Consider the following 8,477-nt stretch of genomic DNA (forward strand, 5'->3'; position numbering starts at 1 on the left):
TTGGGACACAACAAAGCATTGCACATCACTGTGCAATGTGAAGACTTCTTTATCACCAGGATCTTGATCGACGGGGGTTCTAGTCTCAACATTTGTCTGCTGGTAACACTCAAGAAGTTGGGCAAGGGACTGCATGAAATAAAGGACGGAGCCATCAATATGAAAGCCTTCGATGGTTCCCAGAGGTCCACTATTGGGGAAATTAGTCTGTGTTTGCAAATGGGGACAACTTGGTTCGATGTTGACTTCCAAGTAATAGACGTGCCAGCATCTTACAATCTGCTATTGGGATGGCCATGAATTCATGTTGCTAGGGCTGTAGTGTCAACACTGCATCACGCAGTAAAGTTCGAATGGAATTACCAGGAGGTGATCATTCACGGCAACGGTAACAACCCCATATACAGTCACTAGACCATTCCATCAATCGAGGAAAGAAGGAAGCTAGGAGGAGAAACATACCATAACATCGAACGGGTAAATGCTATCGACAAAGACAAATGGTGGGATAACAAGATCGAGAGTATACTGAATTGGAGTGGGTACAAACCTAGCAAGGGCCTCAAAAAGAACCTCCAAGGAATCATCAAGCCCATAAAACTCAAGAAACATAGCACCACTTTCGGTCTAGGATATGAGTACACTTGGGAAGAGTTCAACAACTGGTCGCCACCATGGCGCGGTCCTTACTATCCATTGGAGCAGCCAATACCACATCTGGAATAGACTTCCAACCGGCCAATATTATCTATGGGTCAAAAGAAGAGGAAGCACTAGCAGTAGTAAAGAATTTATTCCTAGAAGACGGTGACATGGACTGATGTGTTGTTCTCGAGGAGGAGGGGGAGGAAGGCCCTTCCATACAGGATGTAAGCAGAGGAGCACGCCTCAATAACTGGACCATCAGGACAACCAGAGCCCGATGAGCCTCGAGGTAGCAAGGCTAAAACAAGTATCATGCACTGTTTTTATTTACTAAATGATTTTCTTCTCGCATTTTAATTCCCCCAATAAGATCTTCAATAACAATTAGGCAATTTATCAAAGCATTTTGACTTTTCTTATGAATCAACACTCATTATTATTTCTCACATTACTTTACTTATACAACATTACTATTACTTATCTTGATGAACCAATGACTGTGACATGCAATGAGACAACGCAACAAACAGACATAGATTTAGAGAAAGAAGACATACCAGAAGAGATTGTTAAGGAAGTTGAGAAGTTTGAGAACATACCTAAGTCCAACCTGGGTGAAACAGAAGTTGTTAACTTGGGAGATGCAGAAAATGTCAAAGAAACACGAATCAACGTTCACTTATCGCCATCAAAAAAGAAGGAATATACAAAATTTCTAAAGGAATATAAGGACATATTCGCCTGGTCATAGGATGACATGACTGGTTTGAGTACGTCTATTGTGGCCCATAAACTGCCAACTGATCCGACATGTCCGCCGGTAAAGCAAAAGCTCAGAATGTTCAAGCCTGATATGAGTTTGAAAATCAAGGAAGAAGTCAGTAAGCAAGTCAAAGCTAAGGTTCTCAGGGTAGTAGAATACCCGGCATGGCTAGCTAACATTATGTCGGTACCAAAGAAGGAAGGGAAGGTCCGAGTCTGTGTCGACTACCGGAATCTCAATCGGGCCAGTCCAAAAGACGACTTCCCTTTTCCGAATATACACATCTTGATTGACAATTGCACTAAGCATGAGCTACAGTCATTCGTAGATTGCTTCGCTGGTTATCATCAAATTTGGATGGATGAGGAAAATGATAGAAAATCAAAGACAATGGCACGAGAAGTTATCATTTGCTCTACTGGGGTATCGCACCACAGTCCACACATCAACCGGGGCAACCCCATATATGCTGGTTTATGGTACAGAGGTTGTCATTCCCACTGAAGTAGAAATTCCTTCCCTAAGGATCATACAAGAAGCCGAGCTCGACAATGTAGAGTGGATAAAAAGTCGTTATGAGCAACTAGCCCTTATAGACATAAAGAGAATGAATGCAGTCTTCCATGGTCAACTCTATCAGAACAGAATGTCCAAAACCTTCATCAAAAGAGTCAAGCCGAGACAGTTCACACTAGGGCAGCTGGTGTTAAATAAAATTTTTCCGCATCAAGATGAATCCAAAGGGAAATTCTCTCCCAACTGGCAGGGTCCATAAATGGTTCGTCGGGTTCGGACAGGAGGAGCCCTCATACTTGCAGAAATGGACGGAGAAGTCTGGCCAAAGCCGATTAATTTAGATGCAGTCAAGCGTTACTAAGTGTAATCTTTATGTTTTCCTATATGATGTAAATTGAACTACGCCTGACCTGATTCCTGTTTAAGAGGGGATACGTAGGCATCCCTATGGGTTCGGTCACAATTCAATAAAATTTTCATTCACCCGTGCAATTGGAAACTGAGGCAGAATTTTGAGGAGGACCCTCAAAATTCTGAAGTTGATTTTATCCAATCATCGCAAGTAACAGTCAAAAACATCAACCTATTAAACTGGGGCAGAATTTTGAGGAGGACCCTCAAAATTCTGTAGCAAGAGAGGTTGCAATGTCCTGGACCACGTCATAGTTATCGGTTCATCCAAAAAATTATTATTATTATGTCATATTTTTACTAAATCGTGCATGTTTATTACTGAAATTGCCTTGTTTAGCAACGCTACCCCAATGATACATACAGTATCACCAGATCAAAGCCGAGCAGGTCAAGCAGAGCCAGTGATGGATACGAACTAACCGCCCCCTTTTACAAAACTCACGATTTTTCTTTGGATGCATGCACTTGAATTGCAAAATCATCAAATCTACTATACACTCACAAGACAAAAATTGTTCAGGAATACAACTCTTAGAACCGTTGCACTTACTCACAGTTGCTATCCGCACACAACAGTGTCCCCAGCAGGCACAATATCCCCAACAAGCACAATATCGCAATCTGCTATCAGCTAAGAAAGCTCTATTACCATTTGTTATCTTGTTTTTTGCATAAGGCTACTATTCTGCCTTCCGAGGTTAAGCTCTACCTCCATCTGCATTTCTGCATTGCATAAGGCTACCATTCTACCTTTCGAGACTAAACGTTGTCTCCATCTGCATTTTCTACATTTCATAAGGCTACAATTCTACCTTCCGAGGTTAAGCTCTACCTCCATCTACATTTTTGCATTACATAAGGCTACCATTCTGCCTTCCGAGGTTAAGCTCTACCTCCATCTCCATTGCACGGCTGAAAGATCGCCACCTTATCTACGTTTGCATGGCTGAAAGATCGCCACCTCTACATTTGCATGGCTGAAAGATCGCCACCTTTACATTTGCATGGCTGAAAGATCGCCACATAATTTACATTTGTGTGGCTGAAAGATCACCACCTTATTTACATTTGTACGGCTGAAAGATCGCCACCTTATCTACGTTTGCATGGCTGAAAGATCGCCAACTTATTTACATTTGCATGGCTGAAAGATCGCTACATTATACTGCATCTCCATGGCTGAAAGATCGCCTCATACTGCATCTGTATGGCTAAAAGATCGCCCCATACTGCATTGCATGGCTGAAAGATCGCCACATACTGCATTTACATGGCTGAAAGATCGCCTCATATTGCATCTGCATGGCTGAAAGATCGCCTCATACTGCATCTGCATGGCTGAAAGATCACCCCATACTGCATCTGCATGGCTGAAATATCGCCCCATACTGCATTGCATGGCTAAAAGATCGCCACATACTGCATCTACATCTGCTGAAAGATCGCCAAATTGTCCAAAGGCGTCATTGTTCGGAGGCACCATTTTCATAGCCCGAGAACACCGTGCCATGGCTTGAGGACCCTTTTTAATCATTTGCATACCATTATTCAAAGGCATCATGGATCAGAGGCGTCATCCTCATAGCCCGAGAGCATCATTTCATGGCCTGCGAATCCTTTATTATACGTTTCATGGCCTAGGATATCATGGTCTAAGGACGTCATTCTAACTATCCGAAGACAATCTTCATGGTCCGACGGGAATTTGCATCATGTTTAAATTTACGCACAATATATGCTTGTATTGCTTATTTGCAGATAAACCAGCGAGCAACGACCATCTCAGCAGGAGCAATTCTGCTCCAGTTCCCGCAGCCATGACAAACCTTAACCATTCCCCTACCCTGAATATTGCGTCCGTTCTCGAAAGTCTTCATCGGCATACTCCACCGACGGATCCTGAACTACATATGGCCTGATTACTATAAGACCAGGGATATGTAGGCAGCTCAGAAGCTAGGGCACAGCCTAAACCGCTTCGAACCATTTCATTCGGTCAAAATTGGCCATCATATCTTTACCCAATAACTCTTCCATCCTTCCCGGGTAAAGAGGGGCAGCTGTTGATACCCAATTTTTTCTTGTATATTTTTAACATGCAAAATACTTTCAAATAACATATGTATGCATATATAAGCATGTCCAAATATTTTATTATTTTTTCTTAATTTTTTAAATCAATTTGTTGCCCTATTTTATCCAAAAAAATCAATAATCATTCCCAAAATTATCATTTTGGTGACTCATTTATTTAATTTTCATATTTATGCTAAAATATAGTTAAGATAATTTTTACATATTTTAATAAATTTATCTAGTATTTGTTAAAGCTAAATTGCATATAATTGCAATATTAGCCGCTTTTTGGATTTAATTATGTTTATATTTATAAAAATTAAGTTCAGTATTTTAATTTGATAATTATATACTACTAGTCATTTTAGTACCTTTAATTTATTTTCAGAAATTATTTTACTATTTTTTTATAAATCAAATATGGAAAAGTGGCTATTTAAATGTTAGCCCAATTTTATTTCGATTATAGCCCCAATTCGGACCCCAATTGAATTCAATTTAAACCCAATTTTACCCCTACCCAATTCCCATTCAAACCGACTCATAAACCTTTTAAACAACCCGCCCGGATTCTTGTTTAATCTCAGTCGTCGATCGCTTAGATCAACGGCTCACATTAACCCTTTCCTAAATTAATTCCCTGTTGAAATCCAATTTTGTCCCACCTTTCTTCTAATTAATTTTCTTGCTCTTCCTAGCCAGTAATACTCTAATAGTATATTATTAGCTATTTTATGATTATTTATTAATATTATTATTATTATTATTATGTCCAAATTATTTAGACTAGGAAGCGAAGGAAATAAAAAGAAGAAAGGATTGAATTTTACGAAATCAAAGTCCAAAATCTACCTAAACCGGGCCATTTGGTGCCAAGAAATAGCCCAAATCAATAATGATGATCCCATAAATTAAGCCCAATCAGCCAAGATTAATAAGTCTAAAACGTATGAAATTCTATAGATCTTTAATCATAGCCCTTTATTCTTGATCCAACGTCTAACATTTCATTTTTCTTTTAAACCCTAGACAAAGTAGGTCGTCTCTAATCTCAAAGTTAGCAGGCTTTTTCTTCCATTTTTGCACTAAAACTTTCTCTTGTTTCAGCCATGGACAGTGTGCCCCTCCTATTTCAGCAAAGTCTCCTCTTTTCTTTTCTGTATTCAAATCTCTTACTGAAAAGCAAAATTTTTTATATCAAATGTTGACCAAATCACTGTAACTCTGAAGCAAAAGGACGATTTGTTTGATCTCCTTTCTGCCATATTTTGGAATGATCTCAAACGGGCATTTCAAATTTCAAACGACTCTTTCAATTCCCGCTTATGGAACCCTAGATATGTATTATTGGCCTATAAATAGCTCTCTTAGTCTCATCCGAAAATCCATTCTAGAATCTCCTCAAAAAAACCAAGTTTTATTATCTGAAAATCCCTCGACTAAGTTATTCGTTTGATGTTGACCATCATCTTTAAAAGATCCTAGTGTTATTAAATCTCTATTGGTTTCGATCTCATCAAAAGGGAGTGGATCTGAAGCCTTTAAGCTCAAGTTCACTGCCTCCAAAAAGGTTAGATCTAAATCAAACTTCTATTACTTTGCTCGTTTAAATTTTTGCTGTGTTTGAAGTGTTTATTTTTTAGTCAGGCCCTAGAAATACATGTCTAACCTTATGATGCTAAGGTCTGCCAAAATTCGTTCATCATGTTTGCTAAAAGTAATTCGATAACGTTAATGATTACTAGCTTGTTAAAATACCCTTTTCCTCTGTTTATGTCCGCTTATGTGTTATATACTTGTCCAAAATTTAAATCTCTTCTATAGTGTTAGTTTAACTTCATAATAGTAAAAATGAGATTTATAGCTAGGTGTTCTTTTTCCATAGAAACATGACTTAGAAAAAATACTTCGTATGTTGAAACTTTGAGATGCTAATATACTTTGTGTAGTTGTATTATTCTCTCTTCATATTCTAAGGACAATGTAGAGTGTATGACCTAAGAGCTTTCAGGGCTTAGGTACCATGCCTTAGGGATAAAGCTTATTGCTATAGTTTAGTAAAAATACAATATGAACCTCTCATATGTTAGTATAATACAAGTTTATTCCACTCTTGATTTAGGAAATTATGCCTATAAGGTAGAAAGAATATATTGTAGTTAGATTAAAATGACATGTGTTCTTGCCTTCCTCGATTACATGAGTATATATTTGACTTCCGCTATTGCCTTGTTGGATACCATATCTAGTAAAATTACAAATTCGGGATCTCCATATTACCTAGTGAAATTGATTTCATGAATATATGTTAGATTGTCTGTTGCGCTATGTATTCTACATGGTGTAATGATATGTGAATATGGGTTTATTTCACTTCCATATTATCTTTGTAGAAAACATACTTTAATATTCTTCCATAGGGCTTACTAGTTTCTTTTTTTTTAAGAATGGTAAGAAGTATAGTACTGGATCTAGTTAATTTTAGCCCCTGTGATGAAATGTGAGTACTTAAATAGATTTATTTAGACTTGGCAAATAGACAAGAATCAGTTTGTATTCTTTGATGGTGCAGTCGTATTTTTTATTTTTCTTGTGCGGTTTCTTCTAAAGATTCTATTACCGTCTTCGTTTCTATTCTTTCTTTGTTTTGCATGAACACTTTGGAGCAAAATGGGGTCTTAATGCAAGGACCTGCCAACCATGGAACCATTGAGTCTGTTATTTCTCTTGCACTGTACAAGAGCAGTGAAGAACATAGTTGGATATTGGATTATCAAATAGATTATTATTATTAATAATTATTCTATTTTAGCTAATCGTTTCCTTTACTGATTATTGTCTTTTGATTAACTGCTTGGTTTCTAGTTAACAAACGACTTACATAGGATTAATGACTTAGTCTTATTAACTGAAGACTTCCATTTTAGTTAGTAAAGGGCATACTTTTATCCTTTAATATGATATCTACCTTTAGAAGACGCGAATTCCTTTTCCTTTTTATGTAAGAACCCGTTATGATGGATTTTGGAACTGTTAGATTAATGTTGTTTACGGTTCAATATAATTTGAAGCATCAAATATTCTTATTTCAACTCTCACCATTCCAACTTCTAGAACTTAAATTTTACTTGCACATTAACACATTTTTTATTTTAATTAACTTAAGTTCGGTTGGTAAACCATTTTAATATGGATTTTAAAGAGTGTCTTTGTCACGGCCCAAACTGGAGGGCCATGACTAGCACCCGACCATACTTGCCGAGCACCAACGTACATTTTATCTAACTTTTTTTTTATTATCTTTTAGGGTTGACGAAATCAATATAAATGGTAGACCTGGATCATGGAAAACCAGCAATAAAATATGACGGCATGAACATACATAGCAGGGGATGACCAGACAATCAAGAAACTATATATAAGGTATGAGCTACCACGCTACCATGAAACACTATACAACAAAAACCAGCCGACAAGGCATACCAAACTATACATGAGTCGACACTTGTCTATGAGCCTCTAAATGAACATAAGTGCTGCAACATAGCTGGAACAGGGCCCCGACATACCCATAATGTCTATAACAGAAATGCATACCAAGACCACGGCAAGTCCGGAGAAAGGATCTCGCCAATCACCGCTGAACTGGACAGCCTACTGTGGTGGGGGAGCTGCACCTGCCTGTCTATCAGGACTTGCAGCAGGACATGCAGCGTCCACAAACAAAAGGACGTCAGTACGAATAAAGTAATGAGTATGTAAGGCAGAGAACCATAAATACGAACAGTAATGTAAGCAGGGATAGAGAATATACAACTTGGAACATCTGAGTACCTCTGAGGGCTATTGACATGAAATGCATGATACATATGTATGTATACATAAACTTTTAAAACATTTGCCTCTGTGGGCATCATCATCATCATATCGTACCCGGCCATAATAGGCTCGGTAAAAAAACGCACCCGGCCATCATAAGGCTCGGTAGAATCGTACCCGGCCACGTGGAGCTCGGTAAAACCCAACTGATCAGTGGTTGCACAATAGGTGTTGTACCCGGCCA

At 38.3% G+C, this 8,477-nt stretch overlaps 1 long non-coding RNA gene across 1 annotated transcript; it reads left to right on the plus strand.

Annotated features, from left to right (window-relative positions):
- The first annotated feature begins 5,380 nt into the window (after nucleotides 1-5,380).
- LOC138874180 (uncharacterized) lies at nucleotides 5,381-7,908 on the plus strand. The gene is made up of 2 exons (XR_011401209.1): nucleotides 5,381-5,984; nucleotides 7,722-7,908. It is a non-coding gene; the product is annotated as an uncharacterized lncRNA (long non-coding RNA).
- The last annotated feature ends 569 nt before the right edge of the window (nucleotides 7,909-8,477 follow it).

This window comes from Nicotiana sylvestris, chromosome 7 (assembly GCF_000393655.2).
Source record: "Nicotiana sylvestris chromosome 7, ASM39365v2, whole genome shotgun sequence".
Lineage (NCBI taxonomy): Eukaryota > Viridiplantae > Streptophyta > Magnoliopsida > Solanales > Solanaceae > Nicotiana > Nicotiana sylvestris.